General features: G+C 38.9%; 1 long non-coding RNA gene across 1 annotated transcript in view; it reads right to left on the bottom strand.

The window, feature by feature from the left end:
* LOC109626202 (uncharacterized) overlaps window positions 1-18,025 on the bottom strand; it is a 33,972-nt gene extending 15,947 nt beyond the window's left edge. The window contains exons 1-2 of the long non-coding RNA XR_002202512.2: window positions 17,789-18,025; window positions 10,266-10,416 (exon numbers count right to left, since the gene is read on the bottom strand). This is a non-coding gene — a long non-coding RNA (uncharacterized lncRNA). The remainder of the gene's footprint in view (window positions 1-10,265; window positions 10,417-17,788) is intronic.
* Window positions 18,026-18,882: the final 857 nt, after the last annotated feature.

Here is an 18,882-nt window from a genome sequence, read left to right as displayed (position 1 = left end):
TGTATGATTTTAAAAGTAGATTACATTAAAGGTTCTAAAGACAAGACTACCAGCTTATATCAGCTTTTTTTTAGTCATGGCTCCAACGTGTCATACCAGCTGCAGAGCATAAGAAACACGTGGCCGTCCTCTGCGGTGCACGGTGAAATGACTGAAACGTATTTATGTTTGTGTTGAGGCTTTAAACGTTGCGTTAACTCAGCCCTGAAAGCTGCAGTTCATCTTTATTAGACAGGGAAGCAGCTGGCTGAGAGGACTCCAATTATAGGACTCTCAGCCGCAGTTAATGTCCCTGAATCAACACCACCATCGTGCCACCTCATGTAAAAAAAAAAACTGAATTGAATATTCCCTTGAAGCCGTGTTCACGTATGCTGTTCACATATGCTGTGTATAGAGTGTACTCTATAGGCAAGAGGAATAAAAGATTTAAGTTTCCTTTTGATAAGGATTTCTATTTGATAAGTTATTCTTTTTGTATTAAAGTTTCATATTGTTGTTTTTTGTCTTACATTTAACAAAACTGATTCTGTGTAATATTCTCAGTGGATAACTCAAACTTTGAAGCTAAATTGAATTCATCTTTCTCTGCAGGACTTGAAATTAAACGGTTTTGTATTTTGATGAAACAGAAACATAACAGTTGTTTAGTGGGTCTCATCTTTTAAAAGCATTTGTTTGGTTTCCTGTTGGAAACCAGGTGCTAAAGGGAATAATTATTAAAATTAAAATTGTACCTGTCAGTCATCAACCAAAGAGGGGAGACATTTTCTTAAGAGCCGTCCTTATTTCAACAATTTAATACATATTGAAAAACCTTCTAAATATTATACTTTTAAATGTCGTGAAGCTGCGTGGGATCAGTTATTGTTTTCACCAACAAAACAGATAAAAATCTCTTACCTTGAATAAAATTGTGGATTTCTCTGGGTTTGAACTTTGTTGGAAGCATTTTGGATAATGTAGCTACACAAGTCAACATAATATATTTATAATTTAGGTCTAGTTATTTTTAGATAACGATTCATGAGGAATTGTTACATTTTGGACATAATGGTTTTCTTCTGAAGTCAAATGCTTTTAAGTTGTTAAGTTTATTCCCTGAAAGTATACATCTAATAATAGAACAAAGTGCTAGCCATGCTCTGTTAGCTGCCAGACTGCCCACTCATCTTTAACCTCACATACGCACACATGCACACAATATGCACACATACACACACAGGCATGCACAAAGTCACACATGCACACTGACACCTCCACAGTCTTCTCTGCTTCCTGTTCTCTCACAGGCTGTCGCCCTCACAAGTTGTGGTGTAGCGAGAGGAGGTGACATGGACACACCCGCACAAACACACACACACAGACACACACATAGACACACACCACTTCATTTCTCACCAGGCTTTTTCTGTCCTTCCCACACCTCCTCCTCCTCCTCCTCCTCGTCTCTCACTCCCTGTGTCACACTCAGAGTTCAGTTGGGGGTTAGCTGGCACAGTCGCTACATATTGGATTTCATGACGACTATCAGTCAGATTTCTTTGTTTTTGTCGGTGGTGGAATATTTTTATTAGTTAAGTGTTGGTAAGAGGCAAACACCATTTTTAAAAACTCATCAGATACTGATGAGACGACGACAAATGCCTCTTGTCTCTTTTCATTATCACATCAAGCATAAAGGCCTTGCCCAGTGAAGTGGTGATGATTCCTCATCTGCAGCCGTTTGGTAATTTCTCAGTTCCTCTCGACATCTCTTGTGTCAAAATTAGCAGGGAGGACGCTGCAGATTAATGAAGCACCAATCAGCATTGCACTCACAAACACTGATTTCCTTTACATGGACAACAATATTCTGACTATTGACCTCATTTTGAATAAGATTATTTTGATTCTGGTGAATTCATGAGTTGCTAATAGAATATTGCATTCATATTCTTGTACATGTTACAGAAAGAGTCTGACTGTGGTGCCATTACATCTGACGTTATTCCACCAGTTTTATAATCCCAACCTGAAATTCTTTGATGAATGATGCTACCATATTCACTTTATGTTTTCTTTCTAAATGTGCAATTTGCTACAGCTTCTTTTTATTTTTCCATCTTGTTGGACATTATAATGCGATTAAGACATATACTGTACATGTCTATGTAATTCAAGGGGACAGATAAAACATTTGCTTCCTGTGGCAAGACAAAACACAGAGTGGCTTTGTGTCGAGTTCAACTTTGCTGAACTTTGACAAGCGATATTCGCTTCACATTCATGCTCCACATTCATGCTCCACGAGGAGCACTCCAAAAGCAAATCAGTGCCTTCAATTGTCAGTTCGATAAAGATTCTTTAGCCACAAGACTCGACCTCAGTGTGTGATAAAGGCCACAGTGCTGGTGGGGCTGCGCTGTGGAAGAGGGGGTATCTTCCATCCACAGATGTTTGTGAACCGTGTGAGACCCATCACTTTCAGTTGATTAAATCCCCACAGTCATCTTATCTGGAGGCAGCAGGACAGGTAAGTGCGCTCAACTGGCAACCGTTAATTTGAAGGATGTGCTGCACATTTTCAAAAAGCCAGTCCAATTACATACACCACTTCCTGTGTGGGCGTCTCCATTCGATCTTGCATAATCAGAAACAGACTTAACTTCTCCGCCTCTGTCCACACGGAACTGGGCGTCTTGGTGCTGCTCAGATTTTAATTTATAGAAATTGTCAGGGGTGCACAATCAGTTTGATGAGACACACAAATTCACATTGAGGCCATATGGAGTGTGGGTTTGTCCCAACATCCACACACGATTTCTTGAGTACTAATGTACATATGTGTTGCTCCACACAGTACACTTAACCCACTTCAACATTACACCTACTGCTGCACTGACTCCCTAGTTGTCTTTTCAGAATTTGTCCTCAGAACTTTTACAAAATTTATTTTACTTTTAAGCAGCCTTAATGCAAACACTTACTGGTTATAAAACTGTGGACTACAGGTTTGTTCAATTTGGCAAATGCAAAGTGACTAAAAATGATAAATCTATCATTGTGAATATTTTGAGTAAAGACAGGAAATGAAAATCTGCTCACCAATTCCTCTGTACTTTTTGTATTAATAAGAAATAATCCGGATATCTGCAGACAGTGTCAGACACCTGACAGGATAGTTCACACATGGTTGACTTTCCGACCAAGACTTTGAATCTCATAGCCGGATGATATCTTTAAAAAGTCTCGCTCATGGTTGCAATACATAGATCCGCTTTGAGACAGCCAGAGTGGACTAACCACAGTGGATCATAGACGGTAACTGATCATGTCACAGATCACAGGATTGTTGTGACTCATACAGCCAGCTGTCATCGAAATTATTTTTAACCTTGAATAACTTTTGCATATTGTAGACATTTTAATGGACTGAATTTAGAGCTTTTCCAGACTTATCAATCATTCAAAGCACTTTACAGTACAAGTCCCATTCACCAAGTCATTCCTTCCTTTCATTCAAACCGCCCTGTGCTTTTTCTATCATACATCTGTCAGCACAGCTGTTGGGGGCAATGTCAGGTTCTTACCCAAGGACAATTCGGAATACAGACTGAAAGAAACAGGTACCGAACCACCACTCCTCTAGTTAGTGAACAACCCACTGAACCACTTACATTAAGTCACTGCTATATACACATTTAGTTACAATTAGTGCAGATTTGTTTGGATGAAAAACCACTAATGCAAAAATCAATTTTACAATTATAATAATCAATGTTGGATATTTAAAAACAATTGTGATTATCAGATAATCTTTTCTTCTTATCCAGCCCTATGTGCAATAAATTACAAGTATCTGCTTTTCACAAATACTTTAATACTATTTTGCTGCCATGACAACTCTTCACCACTTGAACCAGCTGTTAACAACATGTATTTACAGTATATTGCAGATACTGTTGCCCTGAGGTGTGCCAAACCCGCAGCACATGTACACAAACACACACAAAAGAGAAACAGCACAGACCAATAATAGCTGCTCCATTTCTCATGATAGACGCCACACACACCCATACACACAACCCTATGATCACAAACAGTGCCACTAATGACATGCTTCATAATGCCACACCTTTATTAACCACAACATAACTAACCGGAATAGACACACGGGAGCCTTTGAAATGCAGCATGCTCGTCACCCCGGGCCTTGCCACTCTTATCTACTGTACTCTGCTCTCCCCGGCCCGATGAGGGTATTAGCAACATGAATAATTAGGCCAGATGTCCTGTTCTGGGCCAGCAGTGAGCTCAGTGCAGACACACAGAGAGAGACAGTCAGTGAGACGGTCAGAGGCAGAGTGAAGAGAGGTGGGCACGTGTGAAATTATTGCGACTGCACAAACCACAAATGAGAGAAGAGAAGACCTAGTTATCACTGTAGGCCCCTGCAGTAATATTTATCAATCTCTGAACTACTTAGCGAATGCGAGAGAGACAGAAAGTGAAAGAGAGCGACACACACCACATCTTTCCGACACTAATGCAGCAGGGACGGCGGCATTTCCGCTGAAAAGCACATGAAGCCCCAAGGCAGCTTTCTGGTCCTTGGTAATCTTCTTCAAATCTCATCCCTAATGCTCACTCACACCCAAACACCCATCTGAAATGTTCCCAAAAAAAAAAGAAAAGAGGCGGATTGGATGGCTGGATGACTGACTTACTGGCTAATTGACTGGGTGAGTGAAATCAATGTTGTGAGCTGAATGTGCTTTTCAGCTCCACTGGCAGCACACTGGTTCAGTAAGAGTTCAGCGTGCCACAGTTAATGGTCTGGGGGATTTGTGTTGTGGCTCAGCTGGTAGGACAGAGAATTACAGGCACTACCATGAATCCACTGGTGAGGTCGCTTTACTGATATGTTATTTGTGAAATATGAGAGGAGGTGTGTGTTTTGTTAAATTAACTGGTTATTTATAGTTTTTGTATTATAAAGCTTAAATGATCTGTATATTATCACCTAAATACCTACTGTTTCATTTATATAAATACTTGGTATAAAGACCAGGCAATGTCATATTTTGGTGGGTTGTAAGCTGGACTATTTCTTGTCTGGTTGAAAGATATATAGTCTCCACTCATCTCTTCTTCTTTTTTTTATTTAAATAAACATATATACAAGAAACAGTTGTGAAAAAATATATTTATAATATAATAATGTGCAGAGAAAGCATTTAAAAGAAAAAGACATGAGGAGTATTATGAAAATGATTATGAAAAGATAAAGAGAGAAAAGAGATGCACACATCTATAACCTTTGAATGTTCCCTCTTGCTTCCAGTCTTTATGCTGAGCTAAGCTAATCATCTACTGGCTGTGGCATATCATATCTAACTGTCTACAAGAAAGAGAATAAATATAAATATTCCTAAACATTGCATAGTCTGTTATAATGTAGTCCAAAATTAGGACTGTTTATAAAGTTGACAGCTAAGCAACAAGCCATCTTTCAGAAAGCTTTTTTATTGGAAAGGAAATTTAAATACATTTAAATTAAAAGGAGATTCAATTCAGTCCGTCACACTAATGATTTTATGCACTCAACTCAACCTGGGAATTCAGAGGTAAATATCTGTTCATTCATTTCTGTAAACACCTCTAATGGCCCAGTTCCCCTGATCAAAATCCCATTCACACCCACAAACATCTGGACTTTGTAATGAGAAAAGATACAATCAGCATTTACTCTCAGGTCAAACGAAGACAGGTTTTTATACACTTTAAACACACTCATTTCTTCTTATTTATTTTAGCAGTCTAGACACTGAAACCACATTTTTTCCACTGTGACGTTATGATGCGCAAGCAATAAATGTTTGTGTACTTATTGTTTTTTACATCTTGGGAACAACCTGCAACAGCGGTATTTTATTTTATATTTTATTTATTATCGTTCAAAATGCAACACTGGCAAAAATACTTTTTTTTGATGCACGTGTTCATGACATCAGACATGACTTTGTAGGAAAAAAACAGAAAGGCAAAGTATATCCCATCTTCATACAATTAGTTTTCAGTGGGAAAGAGAGCAAAACTTCTTCAAAAAATCTTTCTGTCAGTTTGCGAAAATTGGTGTTACAGTGAGTCTTTCTGTTTTTCATTCATCTCTAAGCCAACTGGTAACGAGGCCCTGGTCTTTCTGCAGCTCATACAGTAGTACACACACAGACACACACACACACAAAATTATACACCAACTCAAACGCATGACCTCGCTGAATTCAGCCTGCTTTCGCTCACGTTTCAAGGCTGCAATTCGATTTTCTTTCCTCTCACACAAAACCTGTATGTGCACAAACATACACACAAATGTACACAAACACCAACAGACACCTCCTCACACTGAACACACACACAGTTCCAGCAGACTTCTGCTCTTACGTCCAGGGCACCTCTAAGATAGGCGCAACATTAAAATCAGTCCCCGGGAAAATTGGATCCTGTCCACTGTTTAAATTCCACAGACTTTGAGGCATGCAGTTGCTTAGCAACAGCAGAGCTGTATCTCCTTCTCTGATATCCATTTTGGTTTATTTTCTGCATATTCCAGCTTTGACTCAGACCTAAGTTAATCTGAAATAACTCCAGTTTATGTAAATACACTTCAGAAGCATTTTAAAAGATGTAACAAACAAACGACTTTGAATTAAAGAATTTATAGTTATGATTAGTCATGGTTTTAGTTATATTACAAATGGAGAAAATGGACATTATACAGTATTAAGTGTAGATGGAAAGGAAGGTTGTTTACAACCCAACTTACAATATTGAGTTATTAAAATATAGCTCAAAACATTTTACTTTTCAGCACAATATCAAGTGCAAACTATTCTAGTCTCTGTTGATGTAACATGGAGTCACTCCTCAGTGTCAAAGTCACTGATGCCAAATAATATTTCACACACGCCCATTTTCATTGTTTGGGACATCTCTGGTTATTACACAAGTCATGATTATTATTAATTATATATTGTTGGTTTTGTGTCATTAACAACAAACAGTGGAGTAATGTGATGAAAATGCGATTCTCTCTCACTGCATGTTTTGATTGTGCATGTCTGAATGGAGTGTGTGTGGAGGGGTGGCTCCTGCTCAAATATCTATCATAACTTCTGCATCACAGTCCCTGAGGGACTAGTATGTGTAGGTGGTGTTGGTGGTGGTAGTGGGACTGAGAACGTTATGACTGTGTCTGTCTCGTTATTTTCTGTTGTGATTTTTATTTCTGTTAGAGGTCCTTGCAAGTCCAACAGTTTTTTACTTCATCACCATGACAGGAATCAAAGAAGCTCCATCTGATGTGTCGCCAAATATTTGATAAACCTTCACATTGCCCAGACTGACCCGAGACCCGTGGACAAATTCCTCAGCAAACAAAGGGCATTTCATTACATGATCAGGATTTTCTGTGTGTACACTGTGTGTACACTGTGTGTACACTGTGTGTGCATGTGTGTCTGTGGTCCAGTAAATTCAGCTTACTCTCATTATGACTGCTCATTATCATTAGGTTTTTTTTTGACAATTATATGATGATATTATTAATGAGACTCACTAGTTTCAATTATTTTTCAAGTGAGAAATCAGGTTTATATTCTGACACCATTCTGCTTGTTTACGTCTTACTAGGAGTCAGAAGAGCGGATCAATATCAATTTCATCTGTGCATTCAATGACAGATCTGAGGCGTGTTTAGCCAAGCTAAGCTAAAAGAGTGGAAGCAGTCAAATGTGGGTCTAACAACTGCAAAGCTCAGTTTTTATCTCTATGGCTTTTCTACTCAACACAAGGGATTTACATCCAATGCAGGGACTTATTGTCACTCCGATATGAACAATATCCCAACGTGAAGCTTTACAATAGGATGTTTCTATAAAACAAACAAGATCGAGGCAATCCAAGGCTTGACTCCTCTCTTTGTCCTTCCTCTGGGATACAAATACTTTAGTAACTCATTTATGGCAAAACACTAATTGATTGTGTTACAGTTTTGCTTTTTACAGAAGACATACTGTATGTACATACTGTATGTATTCATCTCATTTGGCTTTCCCATAAAAAAGGTCTACTTTGCTGTAATGCAAGAGTTTACAGTAAGTGACAGTTGCAGAAAGCTGAAATGAAAAATATTTTCTCAGGCTCTTTGCCGACAGAGACCTACACATCATCACAAGCATAAAGGTTGTCAGCACACTTCTCTCTCCATCTCTGACTGTTCTCAATAACCCTTGTTGCCCAGATGAATGATGGCAGGTACTGGATGAAAGCCAGCATCGGCTTCACTTCGACTAGAAGTCTCTCTCCACTGTTTCATTCAGTACCATTCAATATCAGGCATCGGTGCACAAACCAAAGAGTGATGTGTAATAAAGAGAGAATATGGTTTAAGATGAAAGAGTGCCTGGTTGCTTGCATATGATTAGCTCCATGAAGCGTGACCCCAGCAATCTAGAGTGAGATGTTTGTCAATGTGATGTTCAAAAGCAGGAATAAAAACCTTTTTAGCAACTTCAAAGTTTCAGCCACGCTTAATGTTGATCAATTATCAAAATAACGATTCTCACATTTTAATCTACTGCAGACAATTGATCTTGTTACACCATCAATGCAAAACAAAGCTAAACCCTGATATAGATACAACGTGAAGCTATGGTACAGTCAGTAAGTGATTTGAAGGGGGATAAGGGACAAGGCCATTCCCTTAAAAACCAAAATGATCAAAAAAGCATCCCCCTTAAATAACCTGTCAATTCTGCTATCCCCTTTCAGCCTTCCCCTGAGAGAGAGACTGTTCAGCTGCACCAGGTGAAATCCTTCCCAATGTCGGTGGCCGTTATAACATCCATAAAAACATCTCCGTTGTCAGCAGAAAGAAAAAGGATTTAGCATTAACTCGGTAAATACCACTTCAAGCATATATTTGGAATACGTATGTGGGTGTATGTAATATACACACCCAGCTTGGTGAAAATCTATAAATCCATGCCTTATCGAATTATTTTTGTTATTTGCACACAGACAGTGGTGAAAACAGCAGGGTAGTGAAGCACGAATAAAACTGTTTAGAATCAACAAATGTTTCTCCCAGTTTTAAAATCACTCAACACACAACAGAAGCCTTATTACAACTGCAAACTATAACAAACTAACTTAAAATGAATATTTAAAGACGTTTTCTGTCTATGTTCGCTGTTCATTAATTGGGCATCGGGACCATCATCCCTGGTAAAAATGAACAAATCGCCTACTGAGTACAGTTATACTGAAGAACCTCCCTTCTGTAAAGGAGCTATAGTTATTCTCCTATGATTTCATATACAAAACTTTAAAGGATCTATTTATTCAGATGATTTAGTAACCTTATATCTACTCTTATGTATCATATTTTAACAAACAGTCTTTCCTGGTGGTCTATTTTTTCTCATTATCTTTTCTTTCTGCCACTGTGTCTCTATCAGCCTAAGTATGTTTGTTTGGAGAGTACAGCTCGCCCAGTACAACGTGGAAGTACGTCAGCATTGTTGGCTCATGTTTAGAAAGGGCAACAGGAAGAGACCACTCAGGGAGAAAAGAGACAGGAGGGGAGGTGAAGGAGAGAAGGGTGAAGTTGGAGTGAAGGAAAAGATCGAAGGAGGGAGGAGAGGAGGGAGAGGGGATCTCCAGTGGAGTATGGCGATGAGTGTTCCTCTAAACGCCTCTTCATCAGACTCATTGATGGAAATTCTTTTATAAACAATACAAACAGTGGTAAATGGTGACTAACTGTCCAAAAATGCAAGGTTATTATTATATACCTTTAAGACCATAATGAATGAAATTTTACTGCCAGTGTGCTGGAAGTACTGTATCTGAATCATTGAGAAAGAACTACAGCCTCACAATGGAGACATTACAAACTATACATGCAACCTAAACATTTATCTTAAAAAGGAAAACTAATCACACAGTGCGACACAAGTAACTACAGAAGTGCTATGGATTAGCGTTTACATAATTCAGACCTACCTACATTATAGTAGACTTTTTAGGAAAATTCCCCCAAAAGAAAAAAAGACTAAATATATAAAACTTTGTTCAAAAAAGATACCATACTACTATAAACTACTAGGAAGTTAAAACTATACCACCGCTTACTACTCTTATAAAAACAAGATATTTGAATAAAGACCTTCCACTGAAGTGCAACATTTGTGTAGTTTGACTCGTTCAGTTCTACTCACCCTGTCCTGTCAGAGTCTCATAAGCAGGCAGAGGCAGAGAGCCAAAGTTCTCTGGGTGTTTGCACTTCTCTTCCCTCTTCAGTCCTTTTGTCCTTTTTAGCACCTCATCATGTGGTTACACGTGGCAGATCATTTGGTCCCTGGTCCCCACCTTCATGTAAAGAAGGGAGATGTTTTTTAGAAATGCATTTTTTCTCTGTGGATGAAAAATATGTTTCACAAGCATCGGAAAGCTAGTGTTGCCTAACTCCAGAAGACTGTGGCTCGGGAGGTGAAGAGGGTCATCCAGTAAACAGAAGGTCGATGGTTTAATCCTTGGCTCTTTCAGACTGATAGAAAAGCACTGTATAAAGCAGTCTTGTATGATTTTATGGGTGAATGAGACTTGTGCGGTAAAGCTTTTTAAGTGGTCCATAAGACTGGAAAAGTGTTAAATAAATAGTCTATTCACCATTTACAATAATGCAACACGGGGACTCTCTCCATTTAAAAAGACTGATGTTGCAAATGCATTTACTTTTTTGTACTTTATATAATATGGCCCCGACTTTTTCATATGTAGTTACCAGAAAAATAATGGTAAAAGTATCTCTATTCAGGCCAATACAACATGATATCAGTAGTTAGTTTTATCTCACAGGTTTTAATATTCAATATCTGAAGTGTCTGCCTCCAACCCAACAAAATAGGGTTGAATGGAACGGTGAAAATACTGAAAGCTTTAAACCTTAAACTATTGAAACATTCAACAGCAACTTCTATATTTGTAAGGCCCATGTTCTTGTTACTCTGGATAATCTACACAAAATGTCAGGCAGTTTTCTAAAGAAAAACAACTTAAAAGTTCTTCGAAAGGAAACAGTTCATAGCAAAGTCTTAGGATTGTCAAGAGTATCAAGGACACTGTTTCTGGGAAGAAATGTTGCTTTAGAATTTTTTTTATGTCAACTGTCGATGCAGTGAGAGTCACAAAGGGGAATTTACTTAGCAGTGGGATGGAGGCACAAAGCTAGAAACAAAAATGGTCTTTATGCCTAGAAAACATAGAGATGTAGGTCTGTATTGTAGGTATTGTTACTGCGAGGCAGATGTTGAGTAGATGATGAATGAGTCAGTGGCACAGGAGAACCTGGATCTTTACCAGGCCCCCAGTCGAGTGTGTTAAAGATGAATAGATGGCAGCTTCTCTGCTACTCGTGTTCTCCTGGCATTGAGGGAGGAGATCATTAAAGTAAAAGCAGAAGTTATATTTGATGAATGCAGAGACGACTATAACTTCAGTGTTAAAGAACAAAGTTTCAGTAGTCTATGGATGTTCATTCTTTCTCCCTCTTTGTATCGCTTCTCTTTATCTCTCTTCCCTATATCAGCACTATTGCTTTGATCAGGCTCTTCATATAACGAGGCCCCAGGGTCTACTGTGCAAAAAAGTACGAACTAAAGTGTGTGTCTGTGCAAGTGTCCATGCACATGCACATGCTTGAAGTATGTGTTGCATATCTTCTTGCTTCTGTCAGACACTTGCCAAATTTTCCCTCAGGGATTAATTTTTCATAAGAGCTTTTTTTCCTCAAATGCTCCTCTAACACTTTTAATAGAGGAGTATATCGCAGACTATTAGTGATGCTGCTTGGTTGATTTTTTTTTTTTTCATTTCAGTTCTTATGCTTGCATAATTGGCATGGAAGCAGGAAACTCTAAATTGCTACTGAAGGTGGTGATAAATTGAATAAGATTATGTTTGCTTAGTACATCAACTAGAAAAGTAGCCATTATTTCAGGCTGCATCCAAACTAAGTTTTTGTTTTAAAATGCATCAATTACTCTACGGCTATGCCTGCCATCCACACTACTCTGGAGTTTTAGAGCTGCCACAACAGAGAACTTTGAAAACACTGCAGTCTCCATTTTGTTTGGAAACGAAGATGTTTGGAAATGATGACATAGACACAACCGCTTGCTGATCTGATCTTTTCATTCAGGACGTAGCCTTCGCCGATTGTCAGACTCCTACAATATGATACCCTTCGAGAAGAAAACAACCAACATTAGCCTCGGCTACTAGTTTAGAACACAACATGGATAATCAATTACAAGCAATGTCTTTGCTAACAGCTGATATAATGATACAATTGCTCTGTAGGATGGAGGCTATTATTTGAGCAGTTCCTGTGTACACTGGCACATGCATGCTGACGTACACATGCGTGTACGTCAGTGGTCAGGTGATATGCATCTTCAGAGGTGTCAGTATAGACGGGGATTAAAACTAGTACAGAGCAAAAACGCTCATGGACAGAGATCGTCTTACTTATAAAACTTTAAAATAAATACAGTCGTATGGATTTACCCTCAGGGCACAATTGATAGCCAGTATTAGGGGGATTTTTTTCAAACTTGGGTGCCATATTTTTATTTGTTCACTGCAAAATAAGGACCCATATCAGGGGAAACATTTAAAGTTGGGTAAAGATGAATAGACAAACTATTTTTATGGCTAAAAAGGAGATGCACAGAAAAAAGGAAGGAACTTCAGCAATTAGAGCTCATACTAAATCTGGTATTTTGTCAGATTTTGTGTTCTTCTCTGATAAGATCATCTATCCCATCCTCTGTGTGTGCCCCCCCTCTCAGACAGGATGTTTTGAGGAAGACGGCAGGGAGATGGTCTGATACAGAAAGTACGATAAAGATCAACCAATTCCTTTGCATCATTTGTGTGTGTGTGTGCGTGTGTTAAAATAAAAAAATGAAAACATTAAATTTGTTTTAATAAAATGAGGTATGAACTTATGAGGCACTCTTTCTGCTTTGGGTTAACTTTGACATTTTTTTAAAATAAAAACCGGCTGTTGTGAAAATGAAAATATTTTTTTTCATAATACACTTTGGCATCAGTCATTGAAACGATTATTCATTCAGTCTTACCTATCATTTTAATTGAAAAATTGTGTCAAATAGTGTTTCTCTTTTCTCAATCATAACAGCTTTTGATCTGATTAACTGATTTTCAAAATATTTGTGGATTGATTCACTTTCAATAATTTAATTGATTAATGAACTCAGCTTGAGATTTGTAGAAAGACAATGTTATATTTATAGAGGCTGTATACAGACATGACATAAAGACAACTAGACAGAAGTGAGGTTTTTGCAGTGAGGGTGGGAGGAGGGAGGCAAGCCACAAAGAGCCAGGTCTGAATTAAAGGAAGGGGGAGGGTTTTTAAGGTCCCAGCCAAAGTGTCTCCTGCAGGAGGTGGTGTGTCGCACAGAGGGATTCCCACTCCTCTGTAGTCTGGCAGCCGGTATCTGGTTACTCCTGTCGGTCTGCCATGATTGCCCTCCACTCACATTCCACAGCCCCCATTTACTCCAATCCACACAGGAATCTGACAAACTCAGCATTACAGACAGAAAACACACACACACACACACACACACACACACACACACACACACACACACACACACACACACACACACACACACACACACACACACACACACACACACACACACACACACACACACACACACACACAGTAACTCAGGGACCAAACAACCCCAACAGATCTCAAGCCAAACATTGAACCAACTTTTGACTGAAAACATCCGTCTGAGATTACCACATTGGTTGCAACCATTTCTTCAAATTACCCCTTCCTTTCCTCTGTCCTCTCCCTAACACAAACTCTACATCAATCGGGGAAAAAAAAGCAACACAACTTTAGACAACTTCGACTCCAGCAGAGGTTTGTGTTGCCGCTGTAGTGTTAACCAAGTTGTAAAATGCCAGAAATGCTGTAATCCACATGGAGGCGTTTGTCATCTCACACCAAACTGTGAGAGGAGCAGTAGCGATGTGGTGGTTAAGCCCTCAACCTCGGTTACCCTCCTGCTGGAAGGAATGCCGTTACAGACGGCTGACTAGACGCCCGGCTGCTTATATGATACGGCCACATGTAGCTCAGTTCATCTGTGATACTGGAGCAGGACGATATGTACTTTCAATAACTGTCTTCTTCATGACAGCCATGTTTGCACATATATTTGCTCATGTATATGAATAGTAGTGGAGGAGCTCTTGGCGCATGATACCATAATGCCTTCCTTTGCAAAATGAATTTCCCATTGCTTTATTAAAGTCAGCTCTCTGTCAGCGACTGACATCGATGTTGTTCTTCTGTGGGGTTTTTTAGGGGCCTCTGGGATGAAAACCCAATAGGACAGACGACAGCGCAATTCATAATCAAAAGGCAGGTGAGAGAATGGCTCTTCTTGGGTAACATAATTGAAAAAGAAAAGGGAGAGGATATTGTAGTCATCTCTAGCTTGTCTGATGCTGATATTGCACCTATCAATCATATTTCATAGAGTATGTTCTGTGTGTTCACTGACATTTCTCTTGATTGATCAGAGTAATAATACGCACATGCTGTGTGTATAAATACATAGAGAGGGAAGAGTGGGCTGCGTGTTATGATTTAACATGATGTGATGTGTGCGTGGGGGAGTGGGGGTATAATATATAAATAAGGCCATCTGTAAGAGAACATAGACATCGACATCATCATCTTTTCATCAATATTCAGCTTTGTAGAAAAATTTGAGCCTGTAAAACCTACAGAGGAAAAATATTTCATACTCAAGAACCCTTTTTTGTGGAGTATCACAAAAGACTGTTGAAACTAATATTTTCATTTTTTTCTCTCTTTCATCTATAAAAGAAAATGATTTTAGAAAAAAAAAAACCTAGACTGATTGAATAAAGTTCAAACTATGAATTTGGGTGGTGCTAAAACACATACGATTTTAGCACCTCTACAGCTCAAAAGCTGCTTTCAGACATGCACTGAAGTCTGGACATTTTCTGTGGGGGCTGTACGTGAGAACACAACTGTTCAACTTAGTTGCTTGTTTTCCTGCCAGCCTCCTGATAAAATGTCCTGAAAATGTCTAAGTGAGCCTATGTGAGAATACAGGAAAATGTTGATGACGTTTCAAAACGTCTTAGAGATGCAACATCCATGTTTTTATGCTCTGCACAAAAACCTGTGGTCTCATTAGCAGATTTCATGGAGATGAATAAGTACTGGCATCTAAACTAACAAACTCTGATTACAGTGTGCACAGAAAAGCAGTCCTTTGTGTGACAGTGCCCAGCAACAGATCAATAATGACTTGAAATCCAACACAGAAAGTGCTTCACTGAAAACATTTTTCTAAATGAAAATCAACGACGTGCCACTTGGACCTCATTTTGAGTTACAGTTGTATATCAAAATATTTTAATGGAGCACAATGACTGTGAAATAAGAGGGTGTGTTATTTGCAGCAGAGCTCAATGACAAACTAACATACCTATTTTGTGCATGTGTGAAAATAGAGTACATTTCAGCTGTTATATATTGCGCTTGTGTGTGATATTTTCTGTGGTTTGCTGAGGTCAGAGAAAACATGACTGCAGGCCATGCTGCAGCTAAATAAGCATAAGAATGCCAGAAGTGACTGTCTCCTTCTTTTAACCCCAAACGACACATCCCGGGCTGTAAACATGGCTAGACTGCCCCCGCCCCGCCACCTCCATAACCTCCCATCCTGGGCTCCAGCCCCCCTCCTGCTGGGAGCAGGCACATAGACAGACTTACACCCCCCCAGGGGAGGAGGAAGAGGGGGATGGGGGGGCGGCTTTGTGTCTACCGGCATTGGACTTTGTTGCTGCGTCCCCACATGCATACAGGCACGTGTGCAGGAATACATGGACATACATGTGCCAACCAACACATAACATAGAATGTATATGACACGGCGTGTAAATGCAAAGACAAAGCATGCCACCTCCTCTGATCTATATATGCACACCGCACATATCGGATGTCTCGAACAATAATGCTGTTAAAGATGAATCACATTCCAGACAAATCCACAACACGTTATTTAGGTAAACAGTCAAGAGGATGTTTACATCAGATCCGATGTGAGATGAGATTCTAATTAGAAAAAGACAATATTCCTGAGGTGAAAAGGTCAGGAAACATTCACACACAAAGAAAAGGCCACAAAACCCCCACTAACCTCACACACACAGGCTTGTAAGGCCCCACCTACACACCACAACCCTCCCAACCCCCCAGGTCTTTATACACACCCGCACACACACATGAAACGCTGTATACGTAAACACACATACATAGGAAGTGGGTGACCTCCTATAGGCTGCATGGGTGTTTTCATTACAGAGAAACCACATGCTGGTTTGATTCTTAGAAACGGCTGTCCGACATGCAGGCTGACAGCATTGCATTATATTGTGGAATAAAGCCCAGTGAATTCAGTAACGATGGAAGAAAAAGTATTTATTTCTTTAAACATGACTTAGTCAGAATATTTTACACTAAAGGAAATGTTTGGACATATTCAGGTCTATTTTTAAAACAGAAGTCAAAAGTCACTGTGGTCATTCTTTTTCAACATGGAGTGATCCCTTTCAACAACTACTGGAATATAAGAGATCGACCTAATATCCAGTCCTTTTATGTACCATGATACATTTAAATTTAGTTTAACCCAATATGAGGCTTTATGTCTTGAGTTAGCGTAGAATCAAGGTGGTATCTTACAAAATTGCAGTCTTTTCAACACTGCATTTCATATTTAAAACATTGTATAGACTGTCAATCAAGCATTGTGTTCCAGTATTTCTTAATATGGTATCGTAAAAAAATATTTGCCCAAGGTGTGCCCTACTTGTCACCCAATGTTAGCTTGGCTCCAGCACCCTCACAGCCCTTAAAGGTAAGTGATACATTTAATGGATGCATAGATCTAGTAAACATATCCTTGTACTTGTACACACACACACACACGTTTGCAGTCCATGTCTCTCTGTTTGATTTGATAGACAAATTACTCCATACATGAAAAATTTGTCAGATCAATTAATACAATTTTATTTTTTATCTGTATCCTTTTCTAGAATGTTATCAATTTCTTTTAAACATTTATCTCTTTTTACCTGCCTTTGGATTTAACAATAGTGTTTCCTCATTTCCTGTTGATATTGTTTTGCTCTGTTTGAAGATGAGGGTGAGTGCTTGGGTGGGGGGTATTGTTTTTAATATTTGATAAGACCAACAATCGTTTATGCTTTTTAAAATGTAAAACTGCCTCTGATTAATTGTCGGTCATCAACTAATCCATTGATTTCATTGATTAATCATTGCACCTCTGTAGAGAGTATGTCTTTTAAGGATAAACAAACAGGGGGACCCATTGATTTGACTCTTATTTTTAAATCCAGGCCACATAAACTAGTGTTGTAGATACTTGACATACATGCAACACCAGCCAGAAGACAGGTGAGGGAACAGCTAGTCCTCAGCAGCACAGACAGTAGTGTCATTGTTCAAGTAAACCTGGAACTATAGGTCTACGTTTACCCAGGGCAGCCTCCATGTTATCCACAAACAAACCACAGCAGCACACGTAGTCATCAGTAAAGACAAAGACAGAGTTTGACTCACATTTTGCTGACGCTGAAATCCACTGGTAATAATCCAGGTGATAGACACGTCCCGTTGCACTCGACCGTTTCTTCCATTTTACAAAACCATAGCACCGGACATAACTAACCACCCTGGAGAACTAGTTAATCTAGTTGTCTGTAGTGAATGGGTTGTTAAAGTCTAATTCGTTTGTCTTCACAGTTTCACAGTGTGTGTTTGTGCGTGCGTCTGTCTGTTTGTTTGTTAGCCGCCATTTTTAATCAAACAATGCAAACACCTGGATCTACCTGTGCACACCTGTGTCACCTGGACTGTAAAAGTGTTATACCACGTTCAACCACACGCGCTGACTACTATGTACCAGCCGTTAGAAACAAGAGGGGCGCTGTTTCACCAACTTGAAGAAACCCAAATAAAAGAACGTACACTACAGAATCTAATGGAGAAAGAAGAAGAGGGAAGTTTTTGTAAAGGTAAATGTTAAGTAAAATGAGCAATACTCTGAAAATATTGCAAATCTTAGGTAAGTGAAGGTACAATGTGGAGGTATAAAGAGTACACTATACTACAGTAGTTGATTAAATATTCATTTCCACCACAAATTATGAGTATTGTTATATTTTAAATTAAAATCAAATAGATGGATGGTTTTGATAATGAGGGACCCACAGTTCCTGAGAAAACACTCTAAGATTGCCATGGTTTTAGAAATACTGCACACACCTGAATGGGTAATTTTTTCCTCAATACTTCAATTTTTCATATTTTACTGATATTATATGTAAATTGTATGTAAAATTTGTGTATGTATGTGAAACTGTGTTTTATGGCATTCTTCCCGCTGCTATAGATATAGAGCTTTTATTCATTTGTCATTCTTACAGCATCAATAGACAAATTGAGACTAATAATATTGGAACCAGCCTGTCAAGTGTTTTTCTCTTAGATGCTGCTGTCACACAAACAGCTTACAAGTGTAATATTCTGCACATCTCCATGCCGACTCCTGATACTGCTGAAATCTGTATTAGTTTTAATGGAATTATTGCTGTGCAGAATCAGGGTCACCCTGTCTGAGGGAAGTCATGGATATGAGGCCATTCCTCTCTCTC

This window comes from Paralichthys olivaceus, chromosome 18, assembly GCF_024713975.1.
Source record: "Paralichthys olivaceus isolate ysfri-2021 chromosome 18, ASM2471397v2, whole genome shotgun sequence".
Taxonomy (NCBI): Eukaryota; Metazoa; Chordata; class Actinopteri; order Pleuronectiformes; family Paralichthyidae; genus Paralichthys; species Paralichthys olivaceus.
This window is presented reverse-complemented; position numbering and strand designations above follow the sequence as displayed.